The sequence below is a fragment of the Lissotriton helveticus genome, chromosome 4_1 (genome assembly GCF_964261635.1).
Source record: "Lissotriton helveticus chromosome 4_1, aLisHel1.1, whole genome shotgun sequence".
In the NCBI taxonomy this organism is placed as follows: Eukaryota; Metazoa; Chordata; class Amphibia; order Caudata; family Salamandridae; genus Lissotriton; species Lissotriton helveticus.
In genome coordinates, this window is record NC_136063.1 from 1,846,612,837 (window position 1) to 1,846,633,807 (window position 20,971).

The following is a 20,971-nucleotide window of genomic DNA, read 5'->3' on the forward strand; positions in this document are numbered from 1 at the left end:
GACTCAGTGTATATATCACGTGAGTCTTTTGTAGTTCTTTCTGTAAAAGAACTACTTGTTCCCAAAGCATTTTATGCTTGATTGTGCCACCTTTTGCATCTTTGAAACCGTTTTGAACCCAGTTCTGCAAGTATTCCTTATAAGACTGAATGCAGTAATATGAATCACACACTATTAGTGTGGGGAATTCGCGATCGGTATTTTCAAGCGCCATCCTAAATGCTAGTAGTTCAGCTCGCTGAGCTGTACAATCTCCTAGAGATTGCGTTTTAGTGACCAGTGGTCTAAATTTTCCTTCGTGCCAGCGACCTTTAACAATCGCGCACGCAGCACTGTAAGCTTGTTTACCCCCCAACTGCGAGTTGAGCTGATCTGTCTGTATACATTATACAGCCGTAGTGTTCTAGAGGCAGGATTTCGGTCGGCATAGGACATTCATATTCATATTGTAGAAATTCTTGTGTTTTCAAATTAGGATCAAATTTGTACACTACGTCTGTTGCAGCAAGAGAATTAACCCATTGTATCCATCTCGGATGTAGTGCTTTAGCATTTGGAATGCTTGCTTTTGTTACCGCTTCTAGGGCTGGTACTGGTGTAACGATTATTATTCGTTTACCTTGTGCTAGGGCTCTTTCTTTTGCTACAGCAGTCTGAACCGCAGTTAGAATTTTTTCAGTAGAACCGAATTTCATTTCAGCTTGTGTGTACAAATGTGATTTGTAAGCTATTGGTACCGTTTCTCCCTCATTAGAGGTCAGGTATGTGAATCCGCACCTTTCTGGGATGACTCGCATTACAAGGTTGCGTATGTTTTCGCGTGTTTGCAATTTTGTTTTAGCTAACATGTCTGTTTGCAATGATCTCAAAATTTCTGTGTGTTTCTGAGTCCAATTGATTGGTTTGAAATCAGGTTTTATTAATTCATAGAGAGGTTTAACCCTCTCTGCATAATTTAGAATGTATGTTCTTCCGAAATTCAGGAAACCTAGTATTGATTGTAAGTTCTTCAGCGTTTTTGGTGCTTGGAGTACAGCACACTTCTCTCAGAAGTTGTCTGCTAGGCTCTTGCCTTCACTTGACAATTCATATCCTAAAAACAGGACTGTTAGATGGGCAATTCGTGACTTTTTAAAGTTGAATTTGTAACCCTCAGCTGCAAACCCAAGTATTATGGTGTTTACTCTTTTCAAGTGAGTCTCCAGGTCATCATCTGTGAGATAGATGTCATCGACATAAGATAATGCTTCATCATCATATATTTGTAGTAACTCTGGGGCATATTATCAATGGGGTGTATCTCGGCTTTTTAGGCTTTAAAAGCCAAGAAAGCGGAGATAAAATTATCTCCCTATTACCTAGCTGTCGCTAACACCAGTTAGCGACAGCTAGTAGTAGATAGCGACCATCTTGGGCCCCACTTTGCATGTCAGTGATATTTATCACTAATGACATGCAAAGTGGGCGTGCCAAGATGTTAGCGACTGGAAACAGTCGCTAACATCGCTATCTCCTATTACCAACTTTTGAAGATATTCGCGCTAAGCGCGAATATCTCCAAAAGCTAACACCTGCCCTGAGCAGTTCTTAGCCATGTTATCCAATGGGAGGTGGATAACATGGCTAAGAGCATTAGCTCGGTAATGCATGAATATCGCTGGCTTTTCAGCGATATTCATGCATTGCGGCCGTTTTTTATCGCATTTGCGATAAACCTTGGTAATACCAAGGTTTATCTGCGATAAAAATCGCCGCAACTCAGCGGTAAAATTTTGTCTCTAACCAAGCAATAGCGATAATTATCGCTATTGCTTGGTAATATGCTCCTCTGTTACTCTTGCTGAGAATAATCCTGGGCTATTCTTGAATCCCTGTGGGAGTCGACAGAAATTGTTTTGTGACCCCATTATTGAGAAAGCGGTCAAATACCTGCTTTCAGGTGCAATGTTTTGACAAAAGAATCCATTAGAGATGTCTAATGTCGTTTTATATTTTTTGCGCATAATGTTATTCATTAGTGCTGCACTGTGTGAGTTTTGTACTGCAAATGTTTTGCAACAGGAGTTTAAGTGTCTGTAGTCCAAAACTAGACGATATGAATCGTCTGGCTTGGAGACAGGAAACAAAGGATTGTTCATCTGAGAGGTGCATGTTTCAATCACCCCTTGGTATTCAAGTTGATCTAAGATCACCCTTTTTAGCTTCTTGTTTAATTGGGTACTGCCTTTGTGCAGTGGGTTGACATTTTAACTGGTTGTTGTGAGGAGGAGAGTCCTCATCCCATGCTACATGATTTTTGTATAATGCAGGAGCTTGGGCTACTGCCCATTTTCTTGCATATGTATATTTTCTATGAATTGGAATATGATTTGAGAAGGCAGGCATAATCATTTCTTCGCCATGAGGGCACTCCCTGACAAACTCTGGTGGCCAGTCTTTCTCAGCTAAAAGGATGTGATAGCCTTTCGAAAGATTATCCCAAAAGAGACCTCTTACTTTCCTGGTCTTATCTCGCTCTATACGTAAAGTTATCTCGTATATTTTATGAGGTTTGCTAACCCTGGTATACGCAGTTTCCACCTGAATGTATTCATTTGTGTCCACTGTCTCCAGAAGATTCATCAGGATCTTGCGAGCTATGGTCACTTCTGCTGCGCTGTCTAGCATTGTCTGGGCCCACTCTCCGTTTTTCAGTTGTGTCCTCAGTATCCTCGGCATGTTTAATTATTTTAATACTGACTACCTTCTTTCTTGGAAATTGTAATTTTTTACTTTGATGAGCAGGTTCCTTGTCTTTGGACTTGACGTGCTCTTCCCTGTGTTCTGACCGTCCTCTTCTTTCCTATTTCTGCGAGGAAGTCTGAAAAGATCGAGAGGGACGTGTATCAATATCTTGATATCTATCAGGTTTTTTCAAATTATCCCTATTTCTAAGGTTGTATCTTTTCTCAGAGGGCTCCCTCTGGGGAGACTTGTTTCCTCGGTCAGGAGATCTTTCTCTTCGTTGAGGAGACCTTCCTCTGGACTGGAATCTTTTTTCTTTGGGAGTGGATTGTTTATTTCCATCCCAACTCTTTTTTGGAGTATTTAGATTATTTTTAATAAAGGTTTTTTCAGGATTTTCAGTTAGTTGGGGTTTTACTGGTTTCCCACCCAAACTATCTCTACCTAGTTCTTCATAGGACTTTTCTATGATTCTGGCAAGTTCAAATGGCTGTTCTGCTATATCTGTTTCTTTCAATTTCTGGCGGATCGCCACAGATGCTGCTTCTCCTTTTATGTTGGCTAATAATATAGCCGAGACCTGCTTGAAGTCTTTCAGTAATTTCATACCCAGAGTTAAAGCAGGTTCTGGACCGTATTCATTTTGAATCTGTCTTAGCACATCTGGTATTATCGCCATAGACGGAACACCATGTGTTTTTGTGTAAATTGAAGCAAAGACTGTGCCCCAAGTGTCACAGTCCCCCACATGTGGTGCGATCCCCATTGGAAGACCGATAGTCAGAATTCTGTGTTTCTCAGTAGGTGTAGTATCAGGAAATACTGCCTCTATTTGAGTAATATTTTGTGCTAACCAGAATGGAATTTGTTCCCGTTTTGCGCGTGTTTTACCATTGTATGTTCTGTGGTGTAATTTTGTTTGTGTTCCCCTGATGAGGGGTCAGCTGTGGAATGTTAATAGCTGGTTGGACTGTTGACGTCCTCATTACATATTGGACTAATTGTCTATGTATTTTAATTAGTATTTTTAGATGAGCTAAAAGTTCCCGGTTTGTCATTGTTTCAATGTCGGGGTGTGGTGTGTAGCTGGCTAGAACCGGCCACGTTGCTCCTGGTCTACCTAGTGGACCGAGCCTGGTGATGTGATTGTGATGTTTTAGGGCGCCTTTAAACCAGAGCAGGTGCTTTTGGTAATTTAATGGGATTTCAACATCCTCGAAAGGAGTGTATACATCCGGAGGTTCCTCTATTTTGTAATAGTGGAATTCGTGTGTTACAGTGTTTGCTGCTGGAAAGTTTATCCATGAATAGAATACCTCTGTCTGCCGATATTCATGGGCCTCTACCACGAATAAGACTGTACCACCTCGTGATGTTAGTCCATTTTCTATAAGTTTTAGAGTTGTAGTTTTTCTTATGTTGACCGGAATGAGTATAACATTCGGGTCATTGTCTCGGAGACCTGTGTCATCCGCTAGGAGTTGAGCTGCTATTCTAGCTGCCTCCCTTTCGTCGTCACTTTCCGTCATTTTTACTAACAGAAAGGTTTTTGTTGCAGATCAAGTTTCAAGGAAACAAAGATTAGGTGCACAATATTTTGGAACTCTGTATCCTTCAACGTTGACTATACCAAGAACTATACACAGGAATCTCTTCCTACTAAGTTCCGGCGTATTTTAACCTTTTACCCACTCCAGGCGTCTTTTGGAGTATTTACGGGAAAAAGGGGTCTGTGTGAAAAAGCACGACTGAGTTACTCTAACGTCTTGCGTTAGATTTATCGCCTTACCAAACGTTGGGCGCCATGTAGTGTAGTTCCTATATTCCCAATAGGCTCTGCGCATTGGAATAAAATAAACAGCAGTGTGGACGTAGGACTGAGGTCATCTAGGTCTCTACTGACTTTATTAGACTTAAGGTTTGCAAGCTAGCTCAGAGGTCACTAGAAACTTTCTCGAATAAACAAGGAGGAGTTTAACCTCTCTGCATAGACAAGAAGGATTAGCTTCTGACAACCATAAAACATGACAACTTTGCTCCCTCAGAATAAGAGTGTATCTCTAGAGTCGTGTGAAAACAATAGACAGCTATTTCACTCAGTCAAGTGTGCATACTTAGTTTCACCAGAGTGCAGAGAAAAGAGAGACGGGCGTTTTCAATAAAAGGTGTTATTTATTGAGCAGTCTTCTTTCTCATGCAAGAGAAATGAATTACCACAATTGCAATACTTATAGTAAAGTGCGTACAGTAAAAGGAGTATTATGAAATAATACTGTAAAAGCATTGATATGGTTTATTAGCCATATGATACTTTAAAATAGATAAAATATATACATACATATATACATTGACTAACGTACTCAACTGGTGCTTCTAAATACGCCTACCTGACCTAAGCCTAATACGTGGGAAGGAGTAAGTAAGTAGCAGTTTAAGTTAAGTTGGTTTTGCCAAGAATCTGAGTCAAGAATTCTCTTTAAGGGTTTAGTCAGCTCCGTACCTGGGTAATAGAAAGCAGGAGGTCTGTTATCTCTCTTTCAGAACTCGATATCCCAGTAACCCACGAGGGTATCTGGAAACACCGGAGCTGGATTTCTCGGCAGGAAAAAAGACAGCGTCTCTCTCAGTGCGTCAAAGGGGAGGGGCGGCGTCCGTGGGCTCTCGGGCAAATAGATAGCAGCTCTGCTCCAAACCACCGTGTGTTTGCTGAAGACAACGTTGGTATATTTATACCTGAAAGGTGCCGGGTTTGACGTAAGGTTGGACATAAGACGTCAATAAAGATGTCATCAAGAACTGGCCGTTCTTACAGTGCTCACAGGAGTTCTAGGACAAAATCAAAACAAAAGCAAGGGAGAATTCCCAGGTTGCTGGAGGTTTGGTTTGTTTACAGAACTCGTTGTATTTTCTAGGAGCCTGGGGAAGTAGCCTTGCTTAATTTGGACTGCATGGGCTACAACTAAAAATGGATATGATTCTTATGCCTTTATAAGGATATTATTTATTATAACCACATAAGGGCATAAATCAGGAATATCGAATTAGGGTCCTAGATAGAATTACAACAATCACAACCCGCTTATAATGAGGAAATTAGAGACTCACTTGTATATGGGAATTTGTTAAATTTCTGCAGCACACATAGAAAATGCAAACATGGGGAGAAATAGAAGTATTATTCCTCGTTGAGCGATTCTAACTTCTGCTATTTTATGGTTTTTGGCACTTTTTCAGATATACACCTTCTTGTAAATCTTGAGCAGCATCAAAAAGCAGTGGGTGTTGCGGAGGAATGCCCATAGCAACGCCCATTGACCGGCCCTTTCATGTAGATATTTGTGTGAAAGGGTGCCATATTTACAAAGCAGCTTTACTCCACAAAATGTGGTTTAAAGCCACTGAGTAAATATGAGGCAAGGGAAGATCAAAAAAGTGATTTTCCAGTGAAGCAATCATCTTGTGCATATGCCCCTCAGTCTTTTGGTTAAATACACATCATCATTCTCTGTGTCTACATCAGTGTGATGCTAAGCCAATGCATACCTTTGGAAATCTGGTTTGTCACCTATTATTACCAATTGTAACATACTCCATACATCTCCCAAGTCCAAAATTGTTACTTTTGTTTTTACACCAGCAATAATGAAGTGACCCATCAATCAATCAATCTATTAATCAATCAATCCATTTCTGAAGCACGCTACTCACCCTTAAGGGTCTCAAGGCGGTTGTAATGCTGCGAGTAGCTGCCAGACGGAGACGACTAGCACCAGGAATCCCACCACAACCCCCCGCCCCACAAAATCCCCCCCCCCGACCCAGGCAACGCCGGAGAAAGGAGCGGTTATTCCGTCAAAGGAGCGTCCTGAGAGGCCTCAGGAATGAGGAGGTCATAAGTCTATTTCGCCTCAAGAAGCAGACCATGCAACATCTACTGCGACTCATTGGACCAAGGCTAGAGGTAGCAACCAACAGGCCTACCAACATACCGCCACAGGCAAAGCTCCTGGCTGTGTTGCATATGCTAGCGTCGGGCTCCTTCCAGACAACAGTTGCCAAAGTGGCAGGAATATCCCAGCCAGCTTTCTCATCATTCCTACCAACTGTCCTGGATGCCATCATCCATCTGACACCCCGCTACCTCCGTTTCCCCAACAATCCACAACAGCAGATGGAGATCAAGCAAGGATTCTATGACATAGCAGGCTTACCCCATGTGCTGGGTGCCATTGACTGTACACATGTGCAATTAGTACCTCCGGCAGCAACAGCACATTTGTACATAAATCGCAAACATACATATTCAATCAATGTACAGGCCATTGAGGATCACCGTGGACTATTTACCAATGTGCTGGCAAAATACCCTGGCAGTGTACATGATGCCTTCATATTCCGGAACTGCATCATAAATGACCGCTTCAAGAATGGCCAGTATGGCAATGGCCTACTTGTAGGTAAGCAAAAGAGTATGATACAATGCACCATCCATGCTACCATACTGGTAATATTGCTTCAATGACGCTTTAATGAGGTCATGGATGGAATAATGTTGTACTAGCATATACATATACATCAATAGAAGGGGCATAATTAATTAAGGTCATGCGCTGCCGGTGCGTAACTTCAAAAATGGGAAAAAGTCACGCACCAGTGGCGCAAGTCCTTCATAAATGAGGCCCAAGGTCATGTAGAGGCATATAGGGAGTCAATGCATGTCCGTCCAAATCTGTGTCCATTTCCCAGCATAACTATGTGCCAAAGGTGTCTTGCATGTGAGTCACTGGGTGTGTTCTCTGCAACATCCATGCCCAATCGACACTGCCAAATGAAATATTGCCCACAACATATGGCCTGTAGTTTACCAGAACCATTACAAGCATTTCATTGTACCTTCTCATTTATTCCATTACAGCTGACCAGGGATATGGCATCCAGCCATGGGTGATGACACCTTATGGAAACCCACAGTCACCACAGGAAGTAGCGTACAACCAAGCACATTGCAGGACCAGGAACATTGTCGAAAGAACATTTGGTCTGCTCAAGGCCAGGTTTCGGCGCCTGGACAAGTCTGGTGGACGTATGCTGTATTCACCAGAGACAGTGTGCAAATTAATTTTGGCTTGTGCAATACTGCACAACATATGTGTGCTCACAAAAGTCCCCTGGGAGGATGGACCTGATTTAAATCCACAAATGCCGGAGGATGACTAGGAGGACGGCCTGTTTCCCGTAAACCAAAGCACAGCAGGAGGCATCCGCAGACGTGCTGACATAGTGCATAATTTTTTTTACGAATGTGAAAAATAACATCCTCATCATGCATCTTGATTTTTGTTTGGACTAATAAAAATACATCATACAACCTTTACTACCTTGTGCATGATTATTTTTCCAAAATTTACACTGCAAGTTGCATGACAATCTCATATGTGGAGTACATAATCAATCAATCAATCAAAGCTATTATATAGCGCACTACTCACCCGGAGGGTTTCAAGGCGCTAGGGGAGGGGGGGTCCGCTACTGCTCGAACAGCCAGGTCTTGAGCCGCTTCCTGAAGGCAGGGTGGTCCTGGGTCAGGCGGAGGTGGGTCGGGAGGGATTTCCAAGTCTTGGTGGCCAGGTAGGAGAAGGACCTTCCTCCTGTGGTGGCTCTTCGGATGCGGGGGACGGCGGCGAGGGCGTGGCCGGTCGATCGAAGCTGGCGTGTGGGAGCGTAGAAGTTGAGGCGGCTGTTGAGGTATCCTGGGCCTTGGTTGTGTAGGGCTTTGTGTGCGCTGGTGAGGATACGGAAGGTGATTCTCTTCTTGACCGGGAGCCAGTGCAGATCTCTCAGGTGTCCGGAGATGTGGCTGCGACGGGGGATGTCCAGGATGAGTCGTGCTGAGGCGTTCTAATTCCGCTGGAGTCTCTTCTGGAGTTTGGCAGTGGTTCCGGCGTAGAGGGAGTTGCCATAGTCCAGTCGGCTGGTGACGAGGGCCTGGGTAACAGTCTTTCTGGTCTCGGTGGGGATCCACCGGAAGATCTTATGTAGCATGCGCAGGATGTTGAAGCATGACGAGGAGACTGCGTTGACTTGTCTGGTCATGGAGAGGGAGGAGTCCAGGATGAAGCCCAGGTTGCGTGCGTGGTCTGTCGGTTTGGGTGTGCTGCCCAGGGCGGGGGGCCACCAGGAGTCGTCCCAGGCGGAGGGTGAGGATCCCAGGATGAGGACTTCCGTCTTGTCCGAGTTCAATTTCAGGCGGCTGTTCATCATCCACATGGCTACGTCTGTCGTCCCTTCGTGTAGGTTGGCTCTGGCGGTGGCGGGGTCGTTGGTGAGGGAGAGGATCAGCTGGGTGTCGTCGGCATAGGAGATGATGTTGAGGTTGTGTTGGCGTGCGATGGCTGCGAGGGGGCTCATGTAGACGTTGAAGAGGGTTGGGCTGAGCGAGGAGCCTTGAGGAACGCCGCAGATGACTTTGGTGGCTTCTGATCTGAACGGGGGGAGGCGGACTCTCTGTGTCCTTCCGGCGAGGAACGAGGTGATCCATTTCAGTGCCTTCTCCTGGAGTCCAACGTCACTGAGGCGCTACGCTAGGGTACGGTGGCAGACAGTGTCGAAGGCCGCGGAGAGGTCTAGGAGGATGAGGGCCGCTGTTTTTCCCTTGTCTAGCAGGCCTCCGATGTCATCGGTGGCTGCGATCAGGGCGGTCTCGGTGCTGTGGTTGGCCCGGAAGCCAGACTGCGAGAGGTCGAGGGATCCGTTCGTCTCGAGGAAGGCGGCCAGCTGCTTGTTGACGGTCTTCTCGATGACTTTTGCAGGAAACGGGAGCAGCGAGATGGGGCGGTAGTTCTTGACGTCGGTGGGGTCGGCTGAAGGCTTCTTTAGTAGAGCGCTGATTTCGGCGTGCTTCCAGCTCTCCGGGAAGGTGGCGGTGTCGAAGGAGGCGTTGATGATGTCCCTCAGGTGGGGTGCGATGACAGCGTCGGCCTTGTTGAATACGTGGTGAGGGCAGGGGTCGGTCGGAGATCCTAAGTGGATGGAGTTCATCGTGCGGATGGTGTCTTCGGTGCTGATCGGGGTCCAGGCGCGGAAGGTGGTGGTGGGGGGCGGTCGTTCAGTCGTGGCGAGCGTTGGTTGAGTGCTGAAGCTGTTGTGTATGTCCGTGATCTTGTTGTGGAAGTAGGAGGCGAGGGAGTTGCAGAGGTCTTGCGAAGGGGTGATGTCGTTGTTTCCGGCGTTGGGGTTGGAGAGCTCCTTAACGATGTTGAAGAGTACCTTGCTGTTGTGTGCGTTGCTGTCCAGTCGTTCCTTGAATGCATTTTTCTTGGTGGCGTGGATTAGTTGGTGGTGTTTTTGGGTGGCGAGCTTGAGGGCAGTCATGTTGTTCGGTGTTGGGTCTCTGCGCCAGGCTTTCTCGAGTGCTCAGCAGTTCTTCTTGGAGCTCTTGAGTTCGTTGGTGAACCATGGGGCTTTCTTGCTGCCGGGTCTGCTAGGTGGGGTCTTCAGAGGGGCGAGGTCGTCTGCGCAGTTGCTGATCCACTTTGCAAGGTTGGTGGCGGCCTGGCTTGGGTTCGTTGCGCTGGTGGGAGGGTTCATGCTCAGGGAAGTCGCAAGCTGGTCGGCTGTGATCTTGTACCAGCTTCTGCGTGCAATCTGTTGCTGGTGGTGGTGGATCGTGGTCCTTTTGAAGCTGAAGTGGACGCAGCTGTGGTCCGTCCAGTGGAGTCCGGTGGCGTGGCTGAAGGTGATGTCCTTGCTGGATGAGAACACGGGGTCGAGTGTGTGTCCGGCGTAGTGGGTGGGGGTGGTCACCAGCTGCTTGAGACCGAGGTTGGCGAGGTTGTCCAGCAGGGTGGTGGTGTTGCGATCTTTGTTGTTCTCCAGGTGGAAGTTGAGGTCCCCGAGGAGGATGTAGTCAGCGGAGAGGAGGGCGTGCGGGCTGATGAAGTCGGCGATGTCTTCGCTGAATTGTGTGCGTGGTCCCGGGGGTCTGTAGATGAGGGTGCCTCTGAGGGTGGTCTTGGGGTTGATGTGGATCTGGAAGTGCAGGTGTTCGGCGGGTGCGAGGGCGTCGTCGGTGTTGGTCGTGATGCGGATGGAGTTCCTGTGGATGATGGCGATGCCACCTCCTGTCTGGTTGACGCGGTCCCTCCGGATGATCTTGTAGCCGTCCGGGATGGCGATGGCGATGTCGGGCGCTGAGGAGGCTTTCATCCAGGTTTCTGTGAGGAAGGCGACGTCTGGAGATGTGGTGTCGATCAGGTTCCAGAGTTGGACGGCGTGTCTGTGGACGGAGCGGGTGTTGAGCAGGATGCACTTGAGGTGGTTGCTGCTGGTGCTCGGCTTGGTCGGTGCTGGTGTAGTGCAGGTCCGGATGCAGGTGAACTTGCAGGAGTGGCAGCAGAAGGGTCCGTGGGTGCGTCTCGGGGTGGCTCGATAGCAGGCCGGGCTTCGGCCGGCGTTGAGTGCGTAGAGTTCGGCGGCGTCGTAGGTCCGGCGGGTGGGCTGGTGTCTGCGGGAGCCTGGGGTCCTGGCACTGGGCGCGGTCCAGGCGCGGACGAGCGCAGACGGGCCTACCTTTGGCGCACCTTCGGCACACAATCGGCGCTCCCGCTGCGCGTCAACGCTGCACGTCAATGCTGCGCGTGCGCACGGTCGCCATTTATGGCCAAGTGCAGGTAGGGAGGAGCAGCTGGGAGGCGGGAGCGGGGAGGGCACAGAAGGGAGGGGGCGTGTCCACACTCCCGGTGGCGGGAAGCGGGAAGCGGGGAGCGGGGCGGGTGGGCACAGGGGACAAAAAACACAGTGGGGGACACCAGTACAAGCAGAGGGCAAAACAGGAATTAAATACGGAATGCTGTACAGTTACAAACTAAACAACAAAAGGCAGAAAATGCGGGAGAACAAGCGGCGGCGGGGGCGTGGCCAGAGGAAGGACGGCTCAGCAAGGCTGAGAGCAGTGGCACTCAGGCGGGGGGCACACGCGACAGCTGGTGGCCGTGCGGCGCGGGGGTGTCCTAAGGATAGGTCACCAGGTATACATGACATTTACTCTCATGTCTGGAGGCTGACATCAGACATACATCAGGCCACACATCCATTTACATTGTACTGCCTTGCAATTTCACCTGCAATGGCCACACTCACCAGTGTCTGTTCAACACAGGTATCCTGGCACCATAGTGCATGTGTGTCTGTGTGCAGGGTATGAATGCACATGTGTATGAGGGTGACCGTTCCTGTACAAAAATATTCCTCCATGCAACACAGCATACATAGTGCAGGTAGGCAGGCCGGCCATTGTGAGTCAGCGCACATGAAAAGCACAGGAATCTCCCGTATGTCAAAAGACACAGCACCTTCCTGCCCTATTTGCTTGCTGCAGGGAAGTGCCGCAGGAATGCATGCTGTAATAATCTACGCAAAAACATCATAAATTAGGTTATAAATTCACAATTGTCAAAAACCAACATTTACCATCCCAATTTTGTGGTGCAGAAAATGAAAAAAGCACAGGTGAAGATGAGTCCACATTATGAAATCACACAGCAGGTAAAAATATAAAAAAGTTCTTGTATGTTGCAAAGTCATGTTGGAGGTAAATCAATAATAGGACAAACATTACATTCATTAATATGTTACACAGTGGATGTGAGGCTAAATATGACCATCCATGAAAAAGTAGCCCTCAGTGCTCACACAAGTTTGCATAATAGAACAAATGTGGCAGGCACATAAATGAAGTTGGTGTATCATACTTCATAATCTCATCCATGCATTCATGACTCTACACACAACAGTGACGTTGGGTCTGCGTACGTCAGTATGTGACCCATGCATTCCTGACTGGACGCACAAAAGTGACATTAGCTCTGCCTACGTCACAATCTGACCCATGCATTCCCAACTCCACGCACAAAAGTGACGATAGGTCTGCCAACGTCACAATCTGACCCATGCATTCCTGACTCCACGCACAAAAGTGACGTTACACAAGGCCCAAAAGTGACTTTGGACAACACATGTCATAGTCTGACTCAGCTGAATATACAAACAACAAAAATTTACACACAAACATTTTGTGTTCCTGTTGAGACACTTTCATGCTAAGCGTAAACACGCATCTTTTGCCCAGCGTCAAAAATACAGCAGTTAATATATGCAACAACATTGTCAGATAAAAACTGCAATGTACCATTAATGAAGATTGTGACGCATGCCAATAAAGTTGCATCTACTAAAACTGGTCGCACCTTGATGGGAAAATATGTCATCAGTTAGTCATGCATCAAATTTACGATGCAACATAATTATGATTTGGTCGCATGACAATAATGACGCTTCCATGATAACTGGTCACACCGTAAGGGGAAATATTTAAGCAGTGTACCATGCTTCAAATCGACGATGCGACATCATTACGTTTAAATTCGCATGCCAATAATGACGCTTCTACTACAACTGGTCGCACCTTCAGGGGAAAATGTCATCAGTCACCCATGCTTCTAATTAATGATGCAACATAATAATCATTTGGTCGCATGACAATAATGACGCTTCCACCATAACTGGTCGCACCGTAAGGGTAAAATATGTCATCAGTCACCCATGCTTCAAATCAACGATGCAACATAATAAAGATTTGGTCGCATGACAATAATGACGCTTCCATGATAACTGGTCGCACCGTAAGGGGAAATATTTAAGCAGTGTACCATGCTTCAAATCGACGATGCGACATCATTACGTTTAAATTCGCATGCCAATAATGACGCTTCCACTACAACTGGTCGCACCTTCAGGGGAAAATGTCATCAGTCACCCATGCTTCTAATTAATGATGCGACATAATAATAATCATTTGGTCGCATGACAATAATGACGCTTCCACCATAACTGGTCGCACCGTAAGGGTAAAATATGTCATCAGTCACCCATGCTTCAAATCAACGATGCGACATAATAAAGATTTGGTTGCATGACAATAATGACGCTTCCATGATAACTGGTCGCACCGTAAGGGGAAATATTTAAGCAGTGTACCATGCTTCAAATCGACGATGCAACATCATTACGTTTAAATTTGCATGCCAATAATGACGCTTCTACTACAACTGGTCGCACCGTCAGGGGAAAATGTCATCAGTCACCCATGCTTCTAATTAATGATGCGACATAATAATCATTTGGTCGCATGACAGTAATGACTCTTCCACCATAACTGGTCGCACCGTAAGGGTAAAATATGTCATCAGTCACCCATGCTTCAAATCAATGATGCGACATAATAAAGATTTGGTCGCATGACAATAATGACGCTTCCACCATAACTGGTCGCACCGTAAGGGGAATTATTTTATCAGTGTACCATGCTTCAAATCAACGATGCGACATAATAACGTTTTATTCGCATTCCAATAATGACGCTTCCACCATAACTGGTCGCACCGTAAGGGGAAATATTTTAACAGTGTACCATGCTTCAAATCAATGATGCGACATAATTACGTTTTATTCGCATGCCAATAATGACGCTTCCACCATAACTGGTCGCACCGTAAGGGGAAATATTTAAACAGTGTACCATGCTTCAAATCAACGATGCGACATAATTACGTTCTATTCGCATGCCAATAATGACGCATCGACGGAAACGAGTCGCATCGCAACAGGAAATGGTGTAACCAGCCTGCCCTGCTCACAAACAGGAAGTAATATCATACTTTCGCTTTCTCTTTCACTCCTTTGTAGTCTCTGAGAGGTGTAGGAGTGTGTTTGCAAAGTGCTTGAGAGTTTTGTCCTGTCCTGCAGTTGTTTTACAGTGTGTGTCTTGCTAACTGTGTCCAAATAGTCTCTGTAGTGTTGTGTATTGTCTACCTGTGTGTTGTGTGTAAAGGGGTGTCTGTCTGTTTAGGGGTTTTAATAGTCATTAATAGGGGTATTAGTGTTCTGTTAAGGGTTTTTCAAAGTTAGTAATAGGGGGATTAGTGTTCTGTTAAGGGGTTTTCAAAGTTAGTAATAGGGGGATTAGTGTTCTGTTTAGTGGATTTATAGTAATAGGGGGATTCCTGTGAAAGCAACATTTTTTTTGTTGCATTCACACAGCGTGGCTTGTGCTTTGTCACAATGTCACCCAGGTCTAGGAACCTTACTGAGCAGGAGTATGGGGGCTACTGTGGCTGATAGTCCACTACCTCCCAAACATGATTGGGAGTGGAGGCAGGGTACTGCTGGGTTACCCAACCCAAGAAAGGAAGCTGAGGTGGGAGAGGGTCCGGTACCAGATGTTGCGAATATTTGGAGTGGACAGGCCCCTCAGACAGTACAAGCATCGGTGGGCTGATCTCATCAACCGTGAGCAGGATCTCCTGGACCGCCTTGGAATTGAGGTCGAGGGAACAATTGGTAAGTCAAATTACATTTATTTCATGTATTAACAGCTGTATTGTAAGGTTAAGCTATTCCATTGTGAAACTACAGGGGCCTCACTGATGATCCCCTTGCGCCGCTGTCCCATCAGATATAGGGCCATATCTATCAACAAACCCTTTCGCTAATCAAAAATTGCGATTTTCAAGGAATCGCTATTTATGAATTGCAAAATGGTATGTATGAAGAAAAGCGCTATTATTTTAGGAATTCCTTAATCTTCCGTATGTGCAACTTTGCATGTTTATACTTTGCAATTAAGGGATAATTCCATATGCATTGCCATGGCCCAGGAGGCCCATAGGAATAATTTGAAATAAATACACTAATTGCAAATCAGCTATTTGCTAATCGACATTTGTGAATTATTACAAGGGTGCAGGGGTGTCTCAAAGACACCCTGCTGCAGCCCTCAAAAGTATATGTGTGTGCAATGGTGCACATACATGCCCTATGGGCATGTGTGTGCATCACCTGCCACCTTCCAAAAAGCTAAATTGTGCATTATTGGAAAAAAATGCACCTTACCATCAACTACAGGTTGGTGTTAATTTGCTAAATCTCAAACATAATTTGCTACACAAAAATGCTACATACATAAAGGCAGATTTATGAGGCAGTTGCGCCTCTTTGCACCGCAATTGCGTCACTTTATTTGACCAACTGCGGCGCAAACAATGCGCCCTATTTACAACGTTGTAAAGCACTGCGCCATAAGAAGGCGTTCCTGCGCAAGGGGGGGGCGTTCCTGCGCAGGAACGCCTCATGAAAGTGGCTGAGTGAAATCTATGAGATTTCACTCAGTCACTTTCTGGGCAATGCTGCGTCAAAACCCTGCGCCTGCTTGAAGCAGGCGTAGGTCTTGACGCAGCATTGTGCAGATGGTGTACCCCTGAGCCTTGCTGGAGCTGCGTTGCGCTTGCGACGCAACTCCAGCAATGGGCCACAATTCCCGCACAGATGCCTCACGCATCTGTGCCGTTTTTTCACCATGGTGTGCTGCATTATAAATGAAGTACCCCATAAAAGCACAATCACATACATCTACACAATGCAAACATATTATCAATATAGGACAAGTGTGCAAGTATTTGGCAAATGCCATCTCAATGTGACACCACAAACAAGGGATCACATGTGTGTCATACATGCAGTGGAAGAGTGTGCTTCACATGTGAAGCACTTAGCCAGAGACTGTTGTATGAATCAGGTTGCCTCATGGGACGCATCGTAAGCCAATGTTGAAGATACCACTGACTCTCATGTAATCTCTGTACTGTGTTGAAATATGCAACATACGCTGATAATCTGCTCTATTGTCTTTCCCTTGTAGGTGGTCCACCACCATACACAAGGGATGAGGTGGAGTCCTTCAAGAATCCTAAGGCCACTGGTGAGTGTGAAATCATTACTATCTTTGTCTGTATGCTTACAATGTCTCCTCATGCATGCCATGTATGCAGACAGTCCAAAATCATCATTCTTGCATGCAGCATGTTTACACATCGCATGTGCATGGAAGTGTCAAGGACTCAATGGCACCATGTGGAAATCCATAAACTCAAAGATAAGGGTCACATGTATGAGGTGTTACAGTGTGCAAGGGACACAGTAACACTTCTTGTGCTGCTGTAAGTATCTATCACATAAAATGAGACCACAATCAAACAATACATCTAGACCTCCATAGAGCACCATACTCAGGTGTGAGGGTCTGAAGGCACTGAAGGGAGGGGGTGTGCTGCTACTGATGAAATAGGCAGGTCTTCAGTTCTTTAATGAAGGTAAGATGGTCCTGGTCAGTCATAGTTGTGCGCCAAGGGACTTTCATGTCTTGGTGGCCAGGTAGGAGGATGATCTACCTCCAGTGGTGGATCAGTCAATCCTTGGGATGGTGGCCAGTGGGAGGCTGGTGGAGCGGAGGTGGCCGGTAGGATCTGAGAACGAGAGGCGGTTGAGGAGTCATTCTGGGCCCATGTCATGTGTCTGTGTGTGTGTGTGGGTGAGGAGCCAGAACGTGATCCTTGTGTTGACGGTGACCCAGTGTTGGTCAATATGGCCTGTAGAAATGCTGCTGTGGTGAGGGCTGTCGAGGATGAGTTGTGCCGATGCATTTACTATGGGTAGTAATTCTAAGTGAAGTCTGGCAGTGGTTCCTGTGTATAGGGCATTCCCGTTGTACACTTGGCTGTTGATGAGGGCCTGGGTGACCGTCTCACACGTTCCGGTGGTGATCCACCAGAATATCTATCGGAGCATGCGCAGGGTGTAGAATCATAAGGATGACATGACGTCCACTTGTTTGTTAGTTGTGAGTGAGTAGACCTGGAAGAATCCCAAGTGGGGTGTATGCTCCGTGGGTGTTGTTGCAGTGACCATTGTTGTGGACCAATAGGCGTCGTCCCTGGCGGATGTTGATTTGCCAAGGATGATAACCTCTGTATTGTGTGTCTACAGTATCTGCTGACTGAGCTTCTTCCATTCTGCAGCGTCTATCTTTCCTTCATGGAGGTTGTTTTTGGTTGGGGCTGGGTCTTGGGTGAGGGACTGTACCAGATGGGTGTCATTGGCATAGGATTTTATGTTGTGGTGGTGTGTGCATGCAATGGTGGCAAGTGTGCACATGGAGATGTCGAAGAGTGTCGTGCTGAGCAAGGAGCCTTGGGGTACGTGACAGTCAGTGTATGTAGACCATGGCTACATGACACATGCTAATTGTAGTACAACATAGACATACCTCCTACAAGTAGGATTTCCTTGTGCCCCACGTGTGTCAGTACTTGACATTGTTAGAGGGATGCAACAGTGCTGCAAGTTCATCATCAATTAGCACAACAATCATGCAGTTACCTATGCAACTAAAAGGGTCACCGGCAGAATTCACTATTGACATCAGTAGTAAATATGCATTGATGTACATGTGTATAAATGGCCATTGCATCATTTATCATGCATAGTCAATCCACATACCAGGCCTTGATGCTGGCCATGATATGACGTCCCCTGTCAAGATGCGTCTACCATGAAAGTGTTGTGCAGTGTGTGTTGCGTAGTGTGAAAACGCAGCACGTATTTACTCCCAAGCAGCACCCCATGTACAAGAGTGAAATGATAGGAGGCGGTGCCCAAATCAATTGCAGTGCACACCTGTGTCTTTCCTTGCAACACAATTCTAATTTGGCCATGTTTCGTTTCCATGGTGCATTTTACATGTGTGTAGGCTTGTGCAGCATACAGGGATGATGGTCCATATACCTTGCTATGTATCTGCGTATGAAGTGTACAATTACAATGCCTATACAAACCTTGCCTGCACACAGATGCACTGGCATCATGTTGAGAAGGGGCCTGCATATGTGAATGGCGAGCATTGGGTTCATGGCCAGGACAAATGCATTGGAATGCACCATCTCATATGTATTGAGGCCTTACATGTCATGTACATTATTTATCATGTTAGGTATTACGCAACATCACTTAGCATCCCTGTGTATGACCATCGATGATGATGCCACCATGCTTTGAAATTGATGCCCTGTTAACGATAGGCCCTTGACAAAATGTTCCGAAGATTGCATTAATGTGCATGTGTACAGGTGTCAATGTGTAAGTGCAGATTGATGTGGATGTCATTGCTCCATTACAGAAAACATGACACAAGATGAGGAGAGGCAGTATCGCATCCGTCTAGAGAGATACCGCCACATACGGAATGTTGCTCGTTCATTCAGGCAGATGGGACGCCGACATGAGCACTCACGTGCTGCTGGAGCCTGGAGATCTCCAACTCCCACTCCACCATCCAACACGTGGAGCAGGAAGGAAAAGGCAAAAACCTCACTCATGGACTCCGGACCAGCAACTGGATCATGTGAAGATCAAGATCCCCAGATGGACACTGATTCTCCTACACAGAGTGGACCCTCAGGCATTCAGACATCAGCACCATCAACATCTGGTTTGGTTGCACCCCCAGCTAGTCTTGGTTCAGGATCTGCAAGTCATTCCACTTCTGGACATCCCTCGGATCTGACCCCAGTGACAACCACTGCTCCAAAATCTGGACCCACCACTGCAGAGGCCCTTGCAACGAGGACAGGTGGAGCTGCAGTAGCGCAAGTTGGACGTACAGCAACAGGGCATGCAGCAGCTCCCCCTGAGATCGACGGTGTGCTCCTGATGGCCAAAATTGGCAATATTGAGGGCAAAATGGAAAATTTTGAAAAGGCCCAAAAGGAACTGACATTGAAGGTTGCGGGCATGCAACTGCAACTGGCCACCCTGCTGTCCATGGTTGCCGACATGAAGGCCACCATTGAACAAATGGACGAGCAGGAATGAACACAGAGTGAACAACTGTGGTCGTTGTCCATGACATGGAATTTCACATGTCAAGTTACAGGCCTTGTTATTGTTTACATTTTTTAAATGGTTAGATAGTTTTTAGGATAGTTGTAGTATTTAGGAATAGTGTTAGGATAAGTGTTAAGTTATTAGGAGTGGGTGGGGGTTGATGTATAGTGTATGATAAATGTATTTTGAGATGTATAAAAAAAATACAAAAAAAATATTTCATTGTTTAGTTAGGTAGGTTAATTAGTATGTGTTTAGATTAAGTGTATGTATGCCTGATGTGTGATTGTTGAATAGGGGGTGGGGGGTCATCTGTGTGTTGTGTAGTATGTGTGAGGTAGGTATAGGAACAGTTAGACAAGATAAGTGTAGATGTTAGTGCCTTAGATTAGCTTGGTGTAGGATTTTATTACTAATTTTGAAAAGTGTAGTGTAGTTTAGCATAGCATTTAATTAGTGTGAACAAATTTTGTTAATAAAATATGTGTTTCAATTACAATAAGTTGTACTTGTAGGCATATGAAGTTGAGAAATCAGCTCTGGGTGAGCCTTACCCTTGCTGGCCAAGGAATGTCAACAATGATCTCATATCTGAGATTACTGTTACATGTTAGCTATTGTAAGCCAAATGTTCATTACACTATCACTAATTCATACAGGCCAATACTCACCCTTGAGGGACTTTAGGTAATGCGTCTCAGGTGAGCCCATGTGATCAACAATCATGTGTAAAGATTGTGGGACCTCTTTCATGACGTTTTTCCGTAGTGGAGCACAGCAGGCCTTCCTGTTGCGCTGCCCTTTTGCAGGATGAAGTGCAGGACCGTGCCGTATCTGCAAGTTACTGCGCAGTCCTGTTGTTCTCACCAGCACTGTTGCACAATGTCCTGTTCATCGCTAACGCAGTCACCTTTGCACAATGGGGCAAGTGTGTCTGCCTTGCGGTGAACATCAGACTTGTACAGGAACGGACACCTCTCAGTTAATCAATCATCACAACGGCCTCTTCCTCTTACTATGTCTACTGCATTGTGAGAAAAAGGGGAGACAAGGAGAATTCATCATATTTGTCAACATTGAGCCTTCTTCACGCCTGCACTGGGTCTGTGTAATTTCTGGACAGTGCCTCACATTTCATATTCCTATTACATCTGGGGCAGTGTCAAAAGCCAATGGATGTTGCTGGGAAGGCACCCAGCAACACCCATTGCACGTGCCTGTAACGCAGATCAATGCGTTCAAGGGTTGGATTTGTTGCATGCAGCATTATCCCATGACTATGTGCCTTGGTGATGGATGATGACTATTAGGCAGGGTTAGGCATCACACAACGTCACAACAAGTGAGGGTCAGATGGCACAAGGGCCGTCATTTATTGGGCCACCTGGTATTGAGACTGTAGCTCAATGTTTGCAGTGTTTCCCAATGCTGAGGGCCAGTATGACCCACGTCTTTCCTGCAAGTGGAAAAGAAA